Source organism: Patella vulgata, chromosome 8 (genome assembly GCF_932274485.2).
Source record: "Patella vulgata chromosome 8, xgPatVulg1.2, whole genome shotgun sequence".
In the NCBI taxonomy this organism is placed as follows: Eukaryota; Metazoa; Mollusca; class Gastropoda; family Patellidae; genus Patella; species Patella vulgata.
The window spans coordinates 23,584,542-23,606,926 of NC_065886.2; the positions used below are offsets into that span (position 1 = coordinate 23,584,542).

Here is a 22,385-nt window from a genome sequence, read left to right on the forward strand (position 1 = left end):
TGCTTTCTTCGAAAGGCGGGGGACAAAAAATGATATATGAATTAAATTTGTAAAGGTTTTGTGCATTATCAAAAATGACCGATCGTGAAAATTTTGAAGTGGAAGCCCCTGGTGTTTAGTATTGCCAGTTTTAGCGGAAAATGTTATTCATTGAACTCAGTCAAGACATTCACCTGATAAACATCTTCACCAAGTTTGAACATTCTACCTCAATTAGAAGGAGAATTATTGTGTTCCAAATTAATGATTAGTGTGGATGCTAGAACATTCTAGAACATATATTATTCTTGGTAGACTGGTCCATTACCTTCCGGAAAACCATGTACTTTGCCAGCAATTTCTTAACTCAACATAAACAAGTGGTTGCCATGCAAGATGCGTCCACATTTTGTAAGAGATGGACAGAGATTAAACTCAAAAAAAGAAGTGATTTTTCATACAATCAAGGGCCATAATCCAGGAAGTTACGGTCCGATATACGTGAATATCTATAGGAACCTAGATCTTCGGAATATAAACATGTTTTGAGTTTCAATTCATCGTATCTTTGTAAATACAGATTAAAACTGAACCATTTTTGGACTGATATTTAGAGATTCAACTTTCAATTCACATAGTTGTTGTTTTATATTTTATAAGGGATTCAACACCCACTAAATGACGCTGAGATTCTGAGACAGTAATAGAAGCACACGTAGTACAAAAAGCAGGATATACTTTATTTCTGAGGACAAAAACTAATAAGATCCTATGTGCAAGTTGATATCTTGATCGTTGGAAATTGCCATCACCAACTGATAAACAAAAAAGTGGCCCATCTTACCTCACTTACTCTAACTAAAATACATATATAACAAGAGTTCATACAGTCATATTAAATGTCAATGACAGAATAACTGATAACACTAATGCGTATTTGATCTTAAGAGCTTAGGTGCTCTTCTAGATTAATCAAGCCAAAGGTCATTATATCAACTAATGGACAATGACACAAAAACTAGTAAACGTAAACCATGTCGCAACATATCACCTATTTTCACAATTTGTCGATCCAATTGGTATTGGTGTAGTGGTGTGAAGCTTTGACCTTCCTAGATATACGTGATTTTACAAGATAACAAAAATCAATGAGTTTAAGAAAGCTTGCGGCTATGTGATGTAAATGGTAACGAACTCAGTGACATGCCATAAACATGCTGTGCATGTTAAATGCAAACAGGCATTGCCACTAGGAACCTTGTTTCCGCTCCCTTTATTACAAGCAATAGAGCATTGATAGCATTTTATAATGACTATTTTAAAGGCCAGATCATTCACATATATTTAAAATGTCAAAACATGTCCTATTTTAATCTTAGGCCAAACCGATTCTATATTCAGTTCTTTAACCAGTTAACTGTGTAGTTTTTATGACGTTATCTACATCCTATTGTGTAATTAATTTGACGTCATAACGTCATTTTGGGGCCTTTTTATTCCTGATTAGATAGCACTGTTGTTATTGCTCATATACATGTTCTGTTGGATTTTGTATGTCAAATATATGTTCTTCCTTTGTTCTAAGTGTGAAATAATGAAATAAATAGTGAAATTTATTTTTATATATTTTTATTTTGAGTCCTTTTTACACATTTGTAATTAATTTTTGAAAATTAGATGAATTATTGAAAACTATAATTCAATTTTACAAACGGTCTCTTTTTTGGGACAGAAGTACATTCGTCTACATCTCTTTGTGCAATAAATTTTACTGGGGGGTGAGAGACATGATCCAGGGGATGGGAGGAACTATATCAGTCCCGCACAACTTAGCAAGTGTAGTTGAGTTCACAGTGGTAGATTTCAAAGCATGGAGTAATGCACGAAGCCTTGTCACACTCGTTACACATGTAACTTGTGTCTCTCCTAGTGCCTTTTGATAGGCAGACATGACATTTCCTTTGAGGGTTCTCCTTCTTGCACCTTGTACTTCCCAACTAACCTATCCACCAGTGACAGAATGAAGCTTAGTCTTGGAATGGCTCCTCCCATCTTCTTGAACAAGATATGGGCATTCAGTACAGCCATATCCAGGATATGACGAAACTGCTTGATATAATACTTTTTCAACCTTTTCCAGGAACTTGGGTAGGCAGACAAGTAGGCGTCACTCAGGTCAACACCACCCATGGTATCATTGTAATCGCAGCACACTTGTGGTTTCATTACTGGTGGCTTATTTGGATCTGCTCTTGCTACTTGCTTGGTTCTGGCATCATGGATGGTGCTGATACTCAGGCTTGTATACAACACCCTGGAGAAGTAAAAGGGCTATGTAAACCCTCATCTCATTACCAGTTGTATCTTCCCATTGTTTAGCCCGAGAGCGACGTTTCAGTCCAGGTCCCTTGTCATTCATGAACTCTGCTGGGCAAATAGATTGGTCTGAGTTACGATGAAATCAATCAACTCATCATTGAAAAAGAGTTAAAAAAAACTCAAGAGGATCCTCTGGGTCGTCAATGGTCACCTTCAAGCCAGGATTGCCAGTGAAAGGGAACCTGTCCCTTGCTTGCCATGTGGACTCCAAACTCGATCTGGTACACATGGTTCTGTTGCACTTGGTCGACCAAGTGGTCCTCTTGCACGAGCCATCACCTTGCGAGGCGCGGGCCCATCACCAGCAGCCCCATCATTATCACTACTAGTGGCACTACTGGCAGGTTCATTACCCTCAGGCTCAGATTCTGTGCCTATGTCACTGGCGTTTATCAAATACGCCTCATCCCAATCGTTAGTTTCATCTGTAAGACGACAAATCATCATCCGACTCAAGAATACTGTTCAAAACCTCTTCTTCAGAGAGCTTGCGCTTGCTGGACGATGCCATTATTGTCCACGTGCATATAGTCAAACTCAAAGCTGAACACGTTACTCGGAACAAGATTTTGTTAGTCAGAACGAGGTTGTGTCGTCTTGCACATGTCCAGGCAAAGATTTCCTCAACCAGGCGTAATATAACGTCTTACGCACTCAGGACAGCCATTATACATGTGGTGCGATAGTGGGGAAATTGCCAAGGGAGTCCCCCAAGTGACGTACTATGTTCTAAGAATAGGTTGAGGAAAATACCTCCAAGACGTTATATTACGTCCTACACACAGTGAGTGGCAGTTGCCCAGGATGTTATATAACGTCCTACGCAATTAAAGGGTTAAGTCTTGATATGTAAAAAAGTCTCTTTGTTTAACCCTTTAACCTTCAGAGTTTCACATGGAACGTTTCAGGAGGCCATTTACAGGGTCATGATCTATAAGTAAAAATGACAAAAAATGTTAAATATTTTATGAATAGAGGGATTCAAGAACTTTCCAAAAAGATATAAATCTGTATAATTTATTCTTAAATTTAAAGAGTTACATGATATATTCTTAACTATATGCTGTTCCTAGTCGAAACCCCAAAACAATCTGACAGTTAAAATGGGCAAAATTCTTCCTCGGCATTGCACATTACCGGTAATCAAAGGAATCAAAATTATCTAAACACTGGTGTGTACATAACAGAACCCTTGGCAGTTGGAATTTTAAGAAGGTGCCGTCCAGGCAAAATTGCACACAAAAGAAATAAAAATGACATTGGCCAGATATGCCTTAAAGCTCTAATTAAAATAGTTGGCCATCTGCTTGCATCATAACCTGAATATATAATTTATACAGATATCGTGAAACACTCCAGTTAATACACATACTCACGTAACAATCCACATATAGAATTTCAACATGTCATTAAACCCTAAACCTGGTCACAAATCTACTTTATAAATTGTAATGCCAGTTATTAAAACAAATATAATAACATCTAATATCAAACAGCAAAAATCAATTAAAGGATATAAATTGCAGAGCATGAAAAATCACGTAGCAGTAATGTATGATACTCATAAACAATACTGTCACAATTTGTATTAATCATTCAATACCACTGATCATCAGTTGATAGATTTTTAATTGCTTGCACAATATTGTGAAAGTTAAGAATTTGTAAAACTAATATAAGTCCATAAATGGTTCAATTCCATTAAGTATTTACCAATATATACTGAGCGCCATGGAAAACGCATCACTTAGTTTTTCGTATAACAAATTGATCCTGTAAACATATCTTATTTATTTTGCTTTTTATTGTGAACAATATTCAAATGGGAACACATCAATAACAACACATTTGTACACTTATGGATGTTTAATCTGTAATCAATGGTACAAAGTCAGAGGGGTCAAAACCAAAAGTACGACACAGATGTCAGTAGCGCATGTGTCCTCCACGGGCTCTTACGCATGCTGTGCAGCGACGTCGCATGGAATTAACCAATGTTTGAAAGAAGGCCTGGGGTCAATTGTTCCATTCTTGGACAAGAGCAGCCTCTAAAGCAGCAATGGTGTGCATCTGTGGTCTCTGATGTCTTCATTCCATTGATTTTCAGTAAGTCTTGGCATCTCTAGCTCGATTCCTTCACACGTCCAACAACAAATTACGACAGATTGACGTTTCACAGTTCATGTACTGCACATTAAGTTGAAAACATGCTTTTAAAGGGCTCACACACAATGCTGCACGTGAATATTGGGTTTTTCATGTGCATCTTGTGCAATTTTTTGCATTTGGGAGCACTGTGTGAAACAATAGTTCATAGTATTGCATAATATTATACATACAAAACCACCTAGTAATAAAATATTTGGGAAAAAAAAGTGATGCGTTTTCCATGGCGCTCAGTATATTACATACTCATTTAAAATATAAACTAACTGGCACCACCTATAATCTTAGCAAAAATTGATTGATCATTCCCTTTTTATTCAACTGAATCCATCCACAAAGATTATCAACCGTTGCAGGGTATTTTGTTAAATTTTCTTAATTACATGTTAAATAATCTCTTTCAGGCCATTTCAGTGTGGATTATGCCTTAAAAATTAGTTATAATCAAAAAAATTAAAATGACGATCAGCAGTTTTAATAATCTTTTCTCCTCCATAATTTCATTTCAAGAAGAGCTTTTTGGTTGTTTTTTATCATATAAAATATATTCTGCTGTAAAAGAAAATGTTAGAAGAAGAAAATAAATTATTGTACCATAAAACTAAGACTTCTATAATTCTTTTTTCTTCATGAATAATTCAACTTTTGTCTATTATTCTTTATTAGCCTTTAGTTATATGTAGTCTATTAGAATGCAGTTTATTAGTATGTATATGCACGTAGTCTATTAGGATGTAGCCTACATGTAGTTTATTAGTATAAATAAAAAAAGAATTTTTTCATTTAAATTACTATATCTGTATATTTAATTCTGGTTTATACTTTTGATGAAATAATTTTCTTTACATTGCCAAATTTTGTTCGGAGGTTGTTGTTTGATGTCAGGATTGACCTGTTCTTATGCATTGTTTTAATTAAAGGTGTTGGGGGTTATGGGTAGAGACAAAGGTATTGATATAGTCAGAACTGTCCTTTGTAGTCCTCAATTTTTGGATATCAATTGCCAAAGCCCAATCTGATTAAAATAAAGTTCTATATTTCGTTTCTTTTTTTTTATACTTTCGATGGCCTACTAAGCTACATGAAGATCTGACCAGTTGTACTAGGAGGTCCTGTCAGGGGTCATACGAGCGGCTTTTGACCTTGTGACATCAGACATCGATCAGACGTTGACATTTCTTGGGGTTTACCCACAGTTCCGTGTAGAGCATGCCAAGAAGTCGCTGTAACATTGGCTAATTCCTCACATCAACTAGAATGCCTGTTATATAACAACTCTTTGAACTATCAAAAATGAAACGAAATAGGATCTGTGTTTTAATCAGATTAGCCAAAGCCTCATTTATCCCAACTTCGATTACCTTGATGGGGTAATGCTGTTTCAACAAATCTATTTCTAGCTCACCTAATCTGAGAATCTGAAGGTCTTCATCTATCGCAATTGTGCATACTTTTCTAGCTAAAGAAAATGGTATATTATTTTTGGTATGACGTGGATGACATGATTTATAAGAGAGATAGGTATCTGTTTCTTTGAAATACATGTCCGTTACAAGGAGTTCTCCCCTTTGTTTCACTAGAACATCCAAGAATGCGTTTTGCAAATTGTTGGCTTCAATTGTGAATCTGATATTTAAATCTAAATCATTCATTATTTTTTGCCAATCTGCAATGTCGCCTATTCGTTCATTCCAAAAAGATATACATGTATATACTCATGTAGTCCATTTGTATGTAGAATTAGTATGTCTGTGTAATTTATTAGTATGTATGTGTCGTTTATATAGTATACGTACATGTCGTCTATTAGTTACTAGTATGTACATCTAATGTATTAGGGGAAATCAGGTTAGAAAATTAATTTCTCCACTGACCCCAATGATCGTTCCCCTGAATTGCACAAAACAAGAACATAACAATCAGTGAAATAGAGTGGGTACATTTGTTACACATTCCCATAGCAGATACAAAATTACACCAGGAAGACCCAAATTAATTTTTAACAAAAACAAATATCACCGTACTATGGATCAGGAACTGAGTATGATGTCATATCCTAAATCAAAGGCCGTCAATCGATGTGCAATTGGCCAAGGAACAAGCATGCCAAGTTTCAGGTCAATCACACATGAATTGTCAGAGTCTTATGCCTGTTTCAAGAGCGTCACCCCCAGGATCAATAAGAGGAGTAGCTGGTGGGGACCAGTTCCTGTTCTACAAATTGTGGTGCAAGTCTCATCACTTGATGCTTCTAGTTAAGTATAAACCTTTCCCTTGAAAAAAATTTTTTCTACATTCAAACAAATGAGTGCAATGTGCACCATGGCAGAACAGATTTGTTCTTTTTTCTTGATATATTTCTTGACATTATCATCGCTGCGCTATCCAAACCTTGTATCTCGTTTTTTTTTGCCAAATTTACATTTTTGCTTGTTCAGAATCAAATTTTTGTCATGCATCATCTATCAAAAGTTTGTACCTCTACACCAATTAGAAATAGGATTTTTGAGCATGTGACAATTTCTTGGAATCTAATTAGGGATGTGACAAAGAAAATATGAATAAAGTCTCTCTACTACTAGAGCCGGAAAATAAGGTGTTGTTTTAAACAATAGAATACGAAAATCTAGAAGATAAGATAAATGAATTAAGTGACACAATGAAGACAATGAAATAAATAAAGATCATAATGTCAGAAAAAAGCAGAAATGAAAGGTTATGCAGTGGCTGAGAACCCCAAATAAAAAAATGTAGAATGGAAGGAATCAAATACAAAGGTTCGATGAAGCCTAGTGGTCACTACAGTTATTGTGGAAACAGACCAGAAAGGAAAATAGAAGAACGAAAATGTACCATCACTGAAGAAAACAAAATTTGCCAAAATTTTAACTTTTGGCCAACAACATTTATTGTTTAAGACCCTCTTCTAGGAATGAATTACCTCAGGATATTATACCTTCTACTGCACTCTTTATACTTTTAAGAAGAAATTGACAACATATTTAATTTTAAAGGTTTTTTCTTCATATAACCATTTCTCATTAACAAACTTTGTTTTATATGTCTACATAAGTTTGTTGTGTATGTATTTCTGACTTTATTGTAATAATTTTTCTTTTAATGTGATATTTTTCCTTTTTTGTGGTATATTTTAGTTCTTGATTTTATCTAGTATCTTTTGTGGTTTTATTTCATACACTGTAATGCATCAATGAAAAGGTGGGGTGGGGGGTATATAATTTTGTAATAATAATATAATAATATAATATGACTAACTCGAAAGACATTGTTGTTGAAGACTGCAACATCATCATTTTAATCTTCATACAACATCACAACTTCTACACTGAAATCAAATATTAAAAAAAAAATAGAGTCTAAAATATGGAAGGCCAAAAATGAAAGTTGTGCTTAATCGTATGAACAGGACGAAAACCACAGGACCACCCAGTCCAAAAGAACCCTTGGTAGTTGTAACTCTACTACTAGGTAGAAACGTTTATGTCCAGGCAATATTCTCCCTCTCGCATTCATAGGCGTAAGGGCTCGATGACAGTTAGGGGGGCAGAACCCGAAATGCCCGAAAAAATTTCGGGTTTACAGACAGTGGCGTCGGTCTTCCTCGTGACGGCTGAAAACACGTTTTCCTGCTATTTCAGTCCTTGAACAAAGTGGTCTATTATAGCCTAATTAAGATGGCTGACTCGAATACAGCCTGTGAATACAGCAACTTCAATTTGGTCCAATATAGCCCACCTGGCTGACCCGAATTCCAAACAACCAATCAATCGTCGCGGAGTATGGAGGCCTCACCCTCCCGGAGAACATTTTGAAAATTTAACCACCGCATATGCGTTTTCTGCTATTCTAGCCCGTGTAAGCAACTCCAACAGTATCCAATGGTTTTGCAACCTAAATCCCATTTTGAATTCCAACCATTCAATCAGATTGTTGCAGCTGCATTCACAAATAATAATCGATGCCCGAAAAATGTCGCACAAAGTGTTAAGTAGATGAAATAAAAAATTTTTTTCACTTTACTCGTCTGCCCGAAAAGTCAGCTTGCCCGAAAGTTAGGGGGGCAGCTGCCCCCCCTGCCCCCCTGGCTCGTACGCCTATGCTCGCATTGCACATGTAACCATACAAATGAAAATGACCATGTTAGTCTCAAAATAACAAAAGTATTGTTTTTACAAGACTTTAAACCCTATTCCATATCTCATTCTTTTAAACAAAATTCTAATTCACTTATTTGGGATAGGTATGTAACATGCACCTGCTATATAATTGGAATATAAATTACTTATTTGTACTTACATGTACATGCACCACCTGATATTAACCAACAAAATATGACACGCATTCTAATGTATGAACTAAATTTATTCTAATTCAAAATTAAAAACAGCAAGAGTGTCAGTGACATTTCTGCCTTCTGAAGTGTCCAATTACTTTGTCAAATATTATTTATAACAGAATATAATACAAAACACGCTTCCGTTCATCTCATAAATTATCCAATTAATGTTACTAGTAAATCCTGTATAGATAAATAAATTGACAATACACGACGCAGAACACGTCAAACCGTTATACAGAAGTTAAAATAGATTAGTCTGTTGAACAAATAAACGCTACTACATTTTCTCGGAATGAGGAATTGAAGAATAATGAAAGTAGCCTGGTTGACGGACAGTTTGTTGGCCCATGCTCCTTACCTGCCAAAACATTTGACTAATCAAAAACGGAAATTTGCCAATAACGCTGCTTCCTGTAGGAAATATCCAATTCTCTAACGTCATTAGATTGTTCTGTGTTTGCGCTTAGAATACATTCTAAATCAATTGACAGACGACATACCCATTCCAACATCAAACTATAAGAATGGCACTATCTAATATGAAAACGAACAAAAAAACCTCAACAACTTCATTTCAAATTGACAGGCAAATCTTGAGAAGCTGTCTAACTTGTATTTCATTAGATCTATTTCGAAAGAAAATTGTCTTGGCGGCAATCTCTTTGATAAAGCTCTGTCAAATACCGCGTACAAGTGGCAATGCACTCAATATGTCCGAAAATCTTATCGAATCTGTTAAACAATCAACCCATTTGAAATATGTTTCCGATGAGTCAAGAATTTCAACATACATCATTATTTCAAAGGACAACAGATGTCTTTGAAAGAAAATTAATTTCAAATAGAAAAGCTCACATACTACACAGGTTCTAATTCTCGCTATGGCAGAGAAATTACGAACTTTAGAATGTTGTTAAGTTCCATTCCAAATTGTCTGGGTAAAGGTTTCTGGAATAACTACAAACATTATAGTTAGGGACTTGGCTCAGAACATGATGGTGAGGCCTACTGAAATATATTCTATGACATGTATATTGTATTAATCATATTTTTACATGGTCCCACATCTTCTCTAGGGAATTCTTTTACATTGCGTCCTATGTCCTTCATTACTCTCAATTAATTTATTCTGGATAGTGGCACCATGACCTACTTATATTTAAATTTCCAACTGTTAATTGGTACAATCTTTTGATCCGATTGACTTGGGAGAATCTACAAACTGATATTTTAGTTTGGATTTATTAATTAGATATAACCAATTTGAGTACAATTTAGCGTTGACTAGATACTGTATGAATATTACACAACTGGGATCGACCACTTTAATAACTTTAGTCGTAAAAAAATTGTTAAAGAAAAGCTTTCAGCAATGCAATTCAATATAGTGCAAGGAGAAAATAGAATTTTCTTACCATAATATTAGTTAGAAAGTCTTTCGAAATATACAAATTGCGACTAGTGATTTTAAAAGAAAATGTAATAACAATATGTTCCCCTGGGGGTAAAATGAATTGTTGGAATTCATTTTTAGATTGACATAACATTTTACATAAAATTTAATTGCATGTTGTCGAAAAATATTTGTTTTTCTCATAAAAATGATCACAGGAATAAATCAATTTATGTTACAACAACATTCTTTATCATCAAGTAGAATATCATTAATTATGAAAATAATTTTCAAGATCTTTTATCAGATATACAATATATAGGTCAATAACAGAGACGTGAAGATGTTTGGTGATGACAACTCCTTGATAGTATATCCCCTAGATTTAAGTACGATAAATGTGAGAAAACAAGACATTTTAAATATGTAAAAACAGATGAATTAAACATTTTATCTGAATTAAATATAAATCAGCCATATTATTTAAGAGAGAGAGAGATAAATGAGGTTTAACGTCCACTCGACAAAAACTAGGTTATTTCAGGAATAACACATGGTTCAATTTTATTTCAATAATTCACTTGCATACAGGGGTCTTTAGCAATGGGAGGAAACGGGAGGACCCAGAGAAAACCCACGAGGTTGGACAGGCAACCTTATTCCTTGTCATGTACAACCGGGGAATCGAAACCACACCAGTTGACTCAATGACAGACCTTATGATACAGCGTGCACATGTTGACCATTCAGCCATCCAACCAATATTATTTATGTGTCCCTAATGAGATCTTTGTCAGAAAACATGGTTCCTCTACTCTGGTCTTGCTTCTTAAAATCAGGGCTGGATTAAGACGTATGGGGGTCCTGGCACACTTCATTAAATGGGGGTCACTAAGTATACCCAGTCTACTCTCATCTCAAATTACTGAATGCTTGATTGTCAGCACTGTATGTCGAATATCAAATTGTTGTTCAGTAAACTTCAATCAAACTATTGCTTACGTGTCAATGATTTCCAAAAAGTATAATTCCTGATTAAAGTCAACTTTTGTCACTGTTCAACAATCATATAATTCAATTACAATATTTCAAATCAAAATACATATATGCTAATAACAGGCCAATTGCCTACACATGAACATAAACAGTTCATATGGGCTGCTTATCTGACGGCCCCCTTTTCACTCGCAAAGAGATACACTGTCAAAAGTGAAAATGGACGTTTTTGATTTTTGTCTTAATAATGAGTAATTGCTCAACCAATCCTCAAACATTCAGCAATTCGTCGTGCCATGCTCCTAAGCAATCGTCCAATCATGATTTGGGGCAATCTGACCCACTCCTCCTGCAGTGCCACAGCCAATTCTTGCAGTGTTGTTGGTTGAAGTTGACGTCGACGGACACGTCTCCCGATCAAATTAAATGTAACACACTAAAGCAAAGATACGCTAAATAGTAAATCTTATGCAAGAACCGATAGGAAACCAAACTAGGATACATAAACCCGCATGCGGTAGTTTTCATCAACCGCTCCTTGAAGTGTCAAATTTGACAATGAACCCTTCCCACGTGTATGGCGCTATTGCATGTCGCATGTGCAGCTCAGTGGTTCTGTTGGGGCGATAAGTTCTTCATCTGTGAACATACTCTCAAAGCATGCCAAGTGTCTATGACTATTTATCATATCGCAACCTGCATAGGTATTTGCATTTCAATATCCCCTACTTTTTTTGAAGAGTATATATATTAGATATATTAGTTAAATTTCTTATTTACTCTCCGATGTTTATATAATTTTTGTAGTTGCTTTTAAAAATTCTATATCCAAACTTTCTAAAGGGCATGACACATGTCCGTATTTAAGCTCTTTTCATTTAATCCTATTGCTACAAAATAGTAGCACATAATCACCCATTTCATTTAATTCTGGGGATCATATGGTGGCTCGCTAGCCTGGAGGTCGGGTGTTTGATTCCTGCATTGGCAGAGAAAGTTCATCCAGATTTTCTGGCGTGGTTTCCCCTTGTCAGTGATGCAGGACGGAGGGCCTGACAAGGACAGCTGTCTAGTCGTTCGGATGGGACGAAAAACTGAGGTCCCGTGTACACATTGGCGTGCACGTAAAAGATCCCTTGGCAGTTGGAATTCGATATAAGAGTAGGCCATAGAGCCGCTGCCCGGGCAAAATTTCCGTCATAGCACACTGTATGGCGTATGCCCGTCTTCATTAGCCCAGTTTAGGAGCCAAAGGTCATTACAGGGACCAACTTAGATAAGTCTCACAACAAGTGGAAATGGTGATAAATATAGAGAGCATAAGGCATACCATGTCTTGTGCATATCACCATTTGTTAGAACTTGTTGCTTTGTGACCAAAACTGACTTGATAAACAAACTTGACCGTATAACACATACGCTATTCCTCTACATGTATTTCAAAACAACTTATTCATCTAGCAACGTACATTTATATTCACTAAATTAGAAAACTAATTCAAAATTAAATCTTACCTTAACATTTTAAATAAATTTATTCTGGCCTCTCAATATTTATTATCCAATAATTTTAAACTGTCAAGCTGAAATCTCACATCCATGAAGGGAAGCACTAGAAAATCACAACAGCAGAAAGTATCTGAATCAGGGTTTCCACATCAAAAGATCGTGTGATAATGAAATATTTTTCTTTTGTAAAAAAAAAGTATTGAAGACTTTGTCATAATCAATCACAGCAATAGCAAACTTACATCATTCTTGTGAGAAAAAAAAATTCCCTTCTATTATACATTCTTTGAGATTGTCGTTTTTAGACACCAAGATGTTAAAACACAATATAAATTATTCTTTCACAAACAACTCCTCTCAAGTAACTCTCTAATAAAACAATCTAAATGACAATTGTAGTGTAGTATCTTACTGAATAAAGACCCATCTATTAACTGTAAGCCACTGTATAGAAGAAATTTGTCCTGATGTTTAAAACATGATATTGAGATGACTATCGCGCCATTCTATCGGATCAATCAGATGTTCTGGTAATGACTAAAAGGACCTTGTGAATATATTTCTACATGGATGTATTTCGTATTTTATGACAATACCTTTATGTAACCGAATGTGATCAAGCTTTATGTATTATCTGACATGATTATTGTCTCTGTCTGATATTTTGCAATATTCATACATATAACACATAATAAAATGTAGGCCACAGAAGGCCCAATAAACATAACCTAAATTCCTAGGTTAGATCCTGGTTTGGGCCGATAAAGTTCCATAGGATTTTCTAATGTGGTTTCCCCTTGTCAGCTGTGTAGAACCGAAGGCCTAGTAATGTTTAGTCATCTATGACTATATGGACAAAAACATGAGTTCCTGTGTACCCTTTGGAGTGCATGTAAAAGAATTGACTGGGTTAATGAAGACAGGCATATGCCATGCAGTGTGCTATGACTCATGAGGGGAATTTTAAATTCTAACTGTCAAGGAACGTGTACAAGGAACCTAGTTTTTCGTGCCACCTGACACTATTTCTTGCCAGACCATCTGTCCTGCACCACTGGCAAAGGGAAGGGCAGATTGAAATGGACGAAGACATAAAACTTTCTGAACAGCTCAAGTTACCATCTTATTACATTTACTTTCATATATTGTGAAGGTCACTGTTCATTTAATATACATATAAAAAAAACAATCATGGTACGATTTGTTTCCTGGTGTGGAATTGTACAAAAATTGGTTGATGAAGCTCCAGATTACAATACTAATTATAACATGCCAAAGCAGTGACAAAGGCAATATCTCTGCAAATAATTGATGTGCAAAAGCAAAATTTATTTTTGACATGAAGTGATTCAATCAATCCCAACAAGTTTGGTGATCTCATGAGCTATTACAAGATTTGATGACAGGGGCAATAACTCTGCAAACAACTTACTTGTATAGGGTTTATCCGTCTTAGTCAAACAATCCCAGCAAGTCTGATGATTTCTTGAGATTGTATTTCAGGGGCAATAACTCAATCAGGTTCTGCATATTCTTGCATACACCTGTGGGCAGATTAAAAGTTGCTAGAAGCACCCACAGACAGACAGACAGACAGACAGACAGGGGTGACAACAATATATGGATATCAACTGAAATGAAATTAAGGTTTAGTGCTTTAGGGTGTAATATATAAATAAACCTGTTCTAAACGCTAATGATAATTTGAGAATAATTCACAAATAAATGTGTTTAATGATCTTCTAACTACACCATGCATTAATTGCATACATGTGCATAATAGAAATCAGTGGAGTGCATAATTTGAACTCGCATTTTAATGGATTGGTAGACTGTAGTATGGCATAATTATCAGACCAACTTATCAACATCATTATTACCATGTTTACTAAGTATTCTACACACATAATTATGTTTGTGTTTTGTGTTAGATAATGTATTAATAATTGAGTTGTTATACATAGGCCCTATAAGTTTTAGTTTTAATCGACCCAACTACAACAGTGCATTCATGTATAAAACCATTATTAGGTATATGGTATTCATATATGGTTATTAATAGACAACAGCATCATTGGGGTGCAGACACTTTGTCTTTCTCTTTGTTTGATGAAATGTGCCAGAAGGCTAATACTCGAGTAGTCATTTTCCTTATTAAATTTATCAAAATAAGTTCTTCAGATGGTAATTTTAAAAATCCATTTTACAAGCCATCCTGACCTCAATGTTCTTGTATAGAAATGAGATATTATATTCCTCATTTAAATTTAACAAAAATCATTAGGGCTTTCGCCAATAATCTAGATAATTAAATAAAAAAAACAATGTAGGTGTGTGACCATCATGACCTCAATGTTCATTAAACAGAATACTTCTGTAGTGCTGACAGACAGAAAATAATGATATATATCTGTATCAATAAATGATGACAAGAATCTCAGATGACCATAAATTATGTTAGGATTGATTAATCTGAATAATTTTGGGACCATTATAGTGTTTAATGAAAATGAAATGCTAGGAATAAACCTATGGCCAGGGTGTTCAGGTTAGCGAGCCGACCTTTTACTCACTGAGTGACTGTCGTTCCTGGGCCCTGTTTCTCGAAATCTTAACTAAAGATAAAATCCAAATTTTAATAGATACTTCAATTTTGATTGGCTAAGCACTAAAATCAATCTAATATTATCCAATCAAATTAATAAAATTTGGATTTTATCTTAGTTAAAATTTCGTGAAACAGCCCCCTGTTGTTTAATGTGTTGGAATGAAAGTTTATTGTGCCCTTTAGTCTTGAATACTAATTGTGGATTTAACATTATTTTCAATCAAAAACTGTACTCTTTAGAGAAAGAACTATTTTAAGACAATACTGCACTAATCTCCAACAGAAACACTGAACAACACAGACAATTCAAAATGTCACATGACATAGGCTATATATAATGCATCCACTTCATAACCCAAGTTCCATAGTAGGCCTATTTATAAGTTGTCAATCGTCACTTATTTTTACAAACTTTTCCTTGTCCATTTTAGATATCACATTAATTTAATTTATACTTACCGGTACTGAGAGATATTATTGAAGCTCTATTCTTTGGAACCTTAAAATGGACGAAAAGCACATATTTATTATATGATAATGTACATAAAAAATTACATGGTATTTTGTTAATGGATGTTTCAATTCATCACGGGGGGGGGGATGGCTTAATGGTTAGCACTTGCGAGCTGTATCATAAAGTCTGTCATTGAGTGAACTGGGGGGGGGTTTGATTCCCCAGTTGTACGTAACAAGGAGTAGGGTCGCCTGTCCAACCTCGTGTGTTTTCTCCGGGTCCTCCGGTTTCCTCCCACTGCTAAAGACCCCTACGCCCAAGCGAATATGGAAATAAAATTGAACCATATGTTAGTCCCGAAATGGCCTAGTTTGTGTCAAGTGGACGTTAAACCCCACATCTCTCTCTTTCTCTATTCATCACATAACAATGAATGAAATGAGTTTTATGAGTCCTAGTACACAAACCACACCATGCTGTGTGCTTTTACCCTGACAGCAGCTTTTTCACTTACTCTTTCAATGAATTTCAACTGTCAAGGGTTACTTTACAAATTACATGCACACCCATCTGTAGACTACATGGGTAGACCATGGTTCTTTGTAGCATCTGAATGACTGGAGTTTTTTCACCTTGCCTTGCCAGGACATGTAATCAGTAGTATTATCTAAATATACCAGGCAATTAATAAAACATATGCACATCTGCTGCTAAGTCTGGCGAGCAATTTAATAAAATGAAATGAAATTGAATTTGACCACACACTTTTCTGCAATAGCCTACCCAGGCTAATAGTAGTTTGAAATATAAAATCTTAAAAACTATGATTTAGTTGCTTTTTAGGCCTCGTAAGTTTGAAAAGGTTCATGTCTTTGATTTGTTCAGTCAATTTGAAAAGAAAGGCAAAGAAAACCGGTGCAAATGTGTAGAGCAATTAAAAGAATTTGGCCAGACACCATATTGTCATTATTTATGGTCACAGCAAGCAATAGGCTACCTTGTAATGAAAGCAATGCCAGTCAGTAATTTTTTCCTCTGCCTAAATGATCTTAAATATCACCTACATTTTCAGCAGGTAAACACTTTTATACTAAATCAGCCATTCAATTACGGTATTATAAAAATCCACACGGTTTACGATAGGCTATAAAATAATAAAATGCGAAATAAGAATACCGTTATAATATGGGTTCACGTGATTCACTTGGTTGCGTCATACTGTCGCTCTTCTCGATCTATCATCTATACTAAGCAGCAAAAGAAACGTCAGGCCAGTATGTTACTCTTAATAGACGCATCGCATAAAACTTGCCAAATGTGTTTATTGTATATTTGTGACCACATCCCCAACTTTACCTGAGCAAGAAGGTTCCTTCCCAAACACAGAATTGAACCCAGGAAATGTTCTCAAAAACGCAACCTGACTTCTGAGATGGTAATGTGTTCTCCATGATTTTCATGAAACTCATGCTGCACGTGCTGTTCACCGGGACCAGGTCTATAAAATGCACCCCATACCTGGTTGAATCATTCACACTACAACGTCAGTAACATGCTACGGCTCACGACAGCTCAGTCGAAGAACCATGCAGGCGCTTGGAAGACTCCACACTGGCCACACTGCCCAATCCGTTACCAATCACTTCCGGGCCACCAACACAACGGGTGATCGCCCCTGAACTGGTAGACCAAGGGTTACCACAAGGCTACAAGACCGCCATGTTGTGCGACAGCACGTGCAGAATTCCTTCACACAGGCATCTGAGACAGCACGTCAGACAGTGAGAATACACGGAAGATCCATCAGTACCGACAGTGCGCCGAAGTCTCACCAGAGAGAACATCCATTGCCGTAGACCTCACCGTGGACCGATCCTCACCCCTCGCCATCGACGTGAACGTCTACAGGTTGCCCAACAACACCAGAACTGGCGACACAGGCAATGGAGAACTGTTCTGTTCACATCGTAGTATGAGAGTCGGTATTGCGTATCAACTGCAGATGGCAGGACCAGAATATGGCGTCAACGTGGCCAGCGTTATTCTGACCAATGTGTCCTGGAATGAGACTCATTGGGAGGTCTAAGCATAATGGTTTGGGGTGGAATCGGCCTGAACCAGAGAGTGGGACCTGTGGTGTTCCAAAATCTTGGTCCAGGGAGAGGAGGCGGCATCACAGCAGTGCGCTACATCGATCAAGCTCTCAGCAAACCCCACGTCATACCACATTTCGCACGTCATCGAAACAACGTTTTCCAGCATGACAACGCCCGTGCCCACACCGCCAGAGTTACTCGGGACTTTCTACAGCAGAACGGTGTCAACGTTATGCACTGGACTTATACCCGATTGAACATCTTTTTTGGGAAGAAATTCAGAGGAGACTTAATAACATCATACCGAAACCAAACACAGCCGATGGATTGCGCCAGGTTTTTCTGAGAGTGTGGTTCCAGTTGCCAATTGCGTTCATCAATCGTCTGGTCCACTCCATTTACAGACGCTGCGTTGCTGTTATTGACATTCGCGGTGGACACACCAGATACTGATGTATAGACTGTGTACAGACTCTAAACCTTCTCATAATGTCTTGGAATTGTGATGAATTAATCACTAATGTGTCAACATACTGTTCACCAAAAAATTGCTTCGATCCATTTAATCGTTTTCTAGAATGATTTGATTAAAGTGCCTCTCTGATTTTAAAATCGTACTAACGTTTTTTTTTTGTTTTTTTTTTTGCTGTGTTTACCGTCCTACTGTTCTGATTAACGCCCTACTGTTGCGACTCGGGGAGGGGAGGGGGGGCTCCACCCGCAAGAGACCAAGTAAGCGCTCTCGTAAGACAAAGTCCCCTCAGACCCAGTTCCAAATTACATATTATCTGAAATTACATAAATACGCAGCTGTCTGAAATATTTTCGCGTCTACGGCATTCGATTCCATTATATCATCAGTCTTTCACTCCTGATCTATGGTCTTATATACTCACTCATCACTATCACGTTTATAGTGAATCGCCCAGTTAGTAGTACAGTAGCACTAGTGAGTGGGTCGTGGGGCGACAGACTGTGCAAATATTCTGTCAACTCTCGCAAAACAGGCCTCGAGATTATGACCCATTTCTTATCGTCTTGTTCAAATGCAATAAAATTTAGGCCCAGTTCAAAAAAAAAAAAAAAAAAAAATTCAACCTCGTGGGTTTTCTCCGGGTTCTCCGGTTTCCTCCCACTGCTAAAGACCCCTATGCTCAAGCGAATTATTGAAATATAATTAAACCATATGTTAGTCCCGAAATGACCTTGTTTGTGTCGAGTGGACGTTAAACCCCATTTCTCTCTCTCTCTCCAAAAAAAATTAAAAGGATAATTTGGTTACATATTATAAGTTGTTATCTGAAATTTCTTCGCGCCAACGTCGCTCGATTATATTATAGCATTATTCTGCCTCAACTCTCCATGTCTTATACTATCTCATCACAATCACATTCATGGTTATGGTGAACCGCCCAGTTAATAGTACCCTACCATTAGTGCGTGGGGCAAAAGACTGTACAAATTTTCTGTGGAAATTGACAGGCAATCACGATTCTGTCCCATTGACTCCCATTTCTGAGCCTCTCGTTCACAAGAATTTGCTCCCAGCAATGACGTGAAAAGCCAGGATATTGACTCACATTCTCAAAATTTTCTCAGAGGGAGAACACAATTCTTGTCCGATTTTGGTGGAACATAAAGTATATGTTTACATCCCAAAGTTCTCAGTTCCTTTGGATATTCGTACATATCAGATCATAACTTTCTGGATTATGGCCCCCGATTGTACGAAAAATCACATTTTTAGCTTTTGGATCCTCTAGAGGTAACAATTTTTGTTCGCTTTTAAAAACCGTTTAAATATATCACTGTCGCACAATCAATATATCTTATCTTATATTATATAAAAACGTAAAATGTAGACTATATTTGTATATATGAAGCTTCAAAAAGCTAGAATAGATATATTTGGCTGGTTGCACTCGGGGTTCTGCAGTCTATTCTTATATCTATTTACCTGAATGATAGGTGTTTCCACTTATCAAATCAAAATCAAAACTAAACTACGGACAATACTTCACAAACATTATGAAACGGAAATAAGAATGTCACAAATTGTTCTAAATGTAACGTGTAACAAATTGTGCTTATTAAGCCACTATTTGTGGATCATTATTTGTTTCATGATTTTTTCTGGAATCGAAATTTCTGAGAAATGGATTAAAATTTAAAACATTTAAAATCAATGTAATAAACAGTTTCTAGTGTCACTCTAGAGTAGATAGTTTCAGTCCCGGAAAATTTCTGCAAGTTATTCTGTTCCCACCAAGCCATGTCCCGGTTTTTGGAGAGGTTGTTTTTTATGTCTTTTCATTTATTTTTTTGTTTTGTTTTATTTTTTTGTCAATGACCGGATCACATCAAGTTATCTTTCTCGACCTATGATATTTTTATTCAGAGTTCAAATTCATTCAGCTGCAGAAATCAACCAGTCTTGACATTTTAATTTACATAGTAAGTTATTGAACACATCCCGGGGGACCACATTCTAGAAAATAACGTGATGAAAACTACATGTTGTCAGATCGTTATTCATCATTCATGCACATTATCTTGTTCAAAATCAACAGCATTTCGTTTCCTGCAACAAACGTGAAGCATAGTAGCCTATTATTTCACCTCTTATTTTACGATGACATAAACACAGTTTAAATTGTGGCACCAACCAGGAACAATAAACTAATCATTAGTTAAAGTAAACTCGTTAACTAAAATCTCCTGTGCTGGTTAGGGAAAATTAGTCGTCATCGTTCGTTAGTGGGGTTTAACGTCCGCTTCCCTCAATATTTCAAGTCAGATTTGTTTCCATGGAAATACAAAAAATATTGAACCCGAGCATTTTCTAATTAGCAAAAGACACAACTACTATAAAAGCTTGATATGTGTACAAAGTTTGGGAGCTGTGGTAACTCAGTGAGTAAGCCGTTGACTCGCTAACCTGGAGGTCTGGTGTTTTCTCTCACGGTGTTGGCCGAGAAATTCATCGCGATTTTCCGGTATGCCCCCCCTCCACACACACCTGTCAATGGTGTAGGATAAAGGCCTGGTATAAGGGACAACATAGTAGTTGTAATGGGGCGAAAAACCGAGGTCCCACGTACACATTGGCGTGCACGTAAAATAACCCTTGAAAGTTGGAATTCGGAATAAGAGTAGGCCGTAGTGCCGCTGTTCGGGAAAAAATTACCTTCATAGTCCACTGTATGGCGTATGTCTGTCTTCATTAGCCCAGTCGGTGCAGAACAGTAGAACGTTGAACCCCATTTTATTTCATTTTTGTGTACTAATTTTCATAAAGATATCTCGATCGGTTTATGAGATTTTCTGAAAACTCAAGCGAGACTTTCATCTTGCATTTAGAGTAACGAAGTGGGATTTTCGGAAAAAATCAAATTCTGCACGACTTAATCCGCACTAATCTGTACTGATGTTTAACGGCGCGGGATGTCGTGTTCAACGTGTACTTTGTTTTCATCTTCTGGTATGCCACTTTAAGAATAAGAATAGAATATGATATGTACTTAGTTGTCACTTTCGATTTCTTTTCAAATATATTATCTTATAAACCAGATCCTGATGATGCTTATCAATGATTTGAATCGTCTGGGTTTTCATTGGCTATATGATGAAATAGTCGTTTCCATTATCTGGTGTAATATAAAAGTTATAGAATCTTTGACTCCGTTATCTGATTTGCAATGCCACAGCTCGTGTATAATATCCGTCTTTAAAGCGGTAAGATGACGGTATAAACGTGGTGCTAGTTATTCAGGAGTTTTCAGCATGGTGTATAACTGTCAATGGTGCAGGACATAGGACCTGGCAATGGACAGGGTCTAATCGGTCGAATAGGACGAAAATCCGAGGTTTCGTGTACGTTGATGGTTGGAATTCGATGAAGGGTAGGCGGAAATCCCGCTGTCTGTCGTCATTATCCCCATTGGTGCATAACATTTGGACGGTAAGCATCCTATTTAAATTCATTCCAGACAGTTTGAATCAATACCCAGAACCACTGTTAGATCCTTTGACAACCAAACTCGCTAAAGACTGCTCGATTCCAAAGCCCGAAGCATAGGCGTACGAGCCAGGGGGCAGGGGGGCAGCTGCCCCCCTAACTTTCAGGCAATCTGACTTTTCGGGCAGACGGGTAAAGTGATAAAAAAACATTTATTTCATCTACATGGCAAAATAAAGTGCCCGAAAACTAATAAAACACTAATTTTACGTGTTGGAATAGCAGGAAAACGCGTTTGCGGCCGTCAAATATTCCAAAATTTTCTTGGGGGGTCCATACAAGGTCAGCTCCGCTTCTTCACCTCTCGAAGAAGACCGGCGTCGCTGTCGGTAAACCCGAAATTTTTTCCGGCATTTCGGGTTCTGCGCTAATAAAACACTAATTTTAATTGAATACCACGAATTTGTACTGAGATGACGATGGATTA

General features: G+C 36.7%; 1 long non-coding RNA gene across 1 annotated transcript in view; it reads right to left on the reverse strand.

Moving 5' to 3' along the window:
* LOC126830311 (uncharacterized) overlaps nt 1-17,468 on the reverse strand; it is a 64,246-nt gene extending 46,778 nt beyond the window's left edge. Inside the window, exons 1-3 of the long non-coding RNA XR_007683794.1 lie at nt 17,201-17,468; nt 15,850-15,889; nt 7,801-7,870 (exon numbers count right to left, since the gene is read on the reverse strand). This is a non-coding gene — a long non-coding RNA (uncharacterized LOC126830311). The remainder of the gene's footprint in view (nt 1-7,800; nt 7,871-15,849; nt 15,890-17,200) is intronic.
* Nucleotides 17,469-22,385: the final 4,917 nt, after the last annotated feature.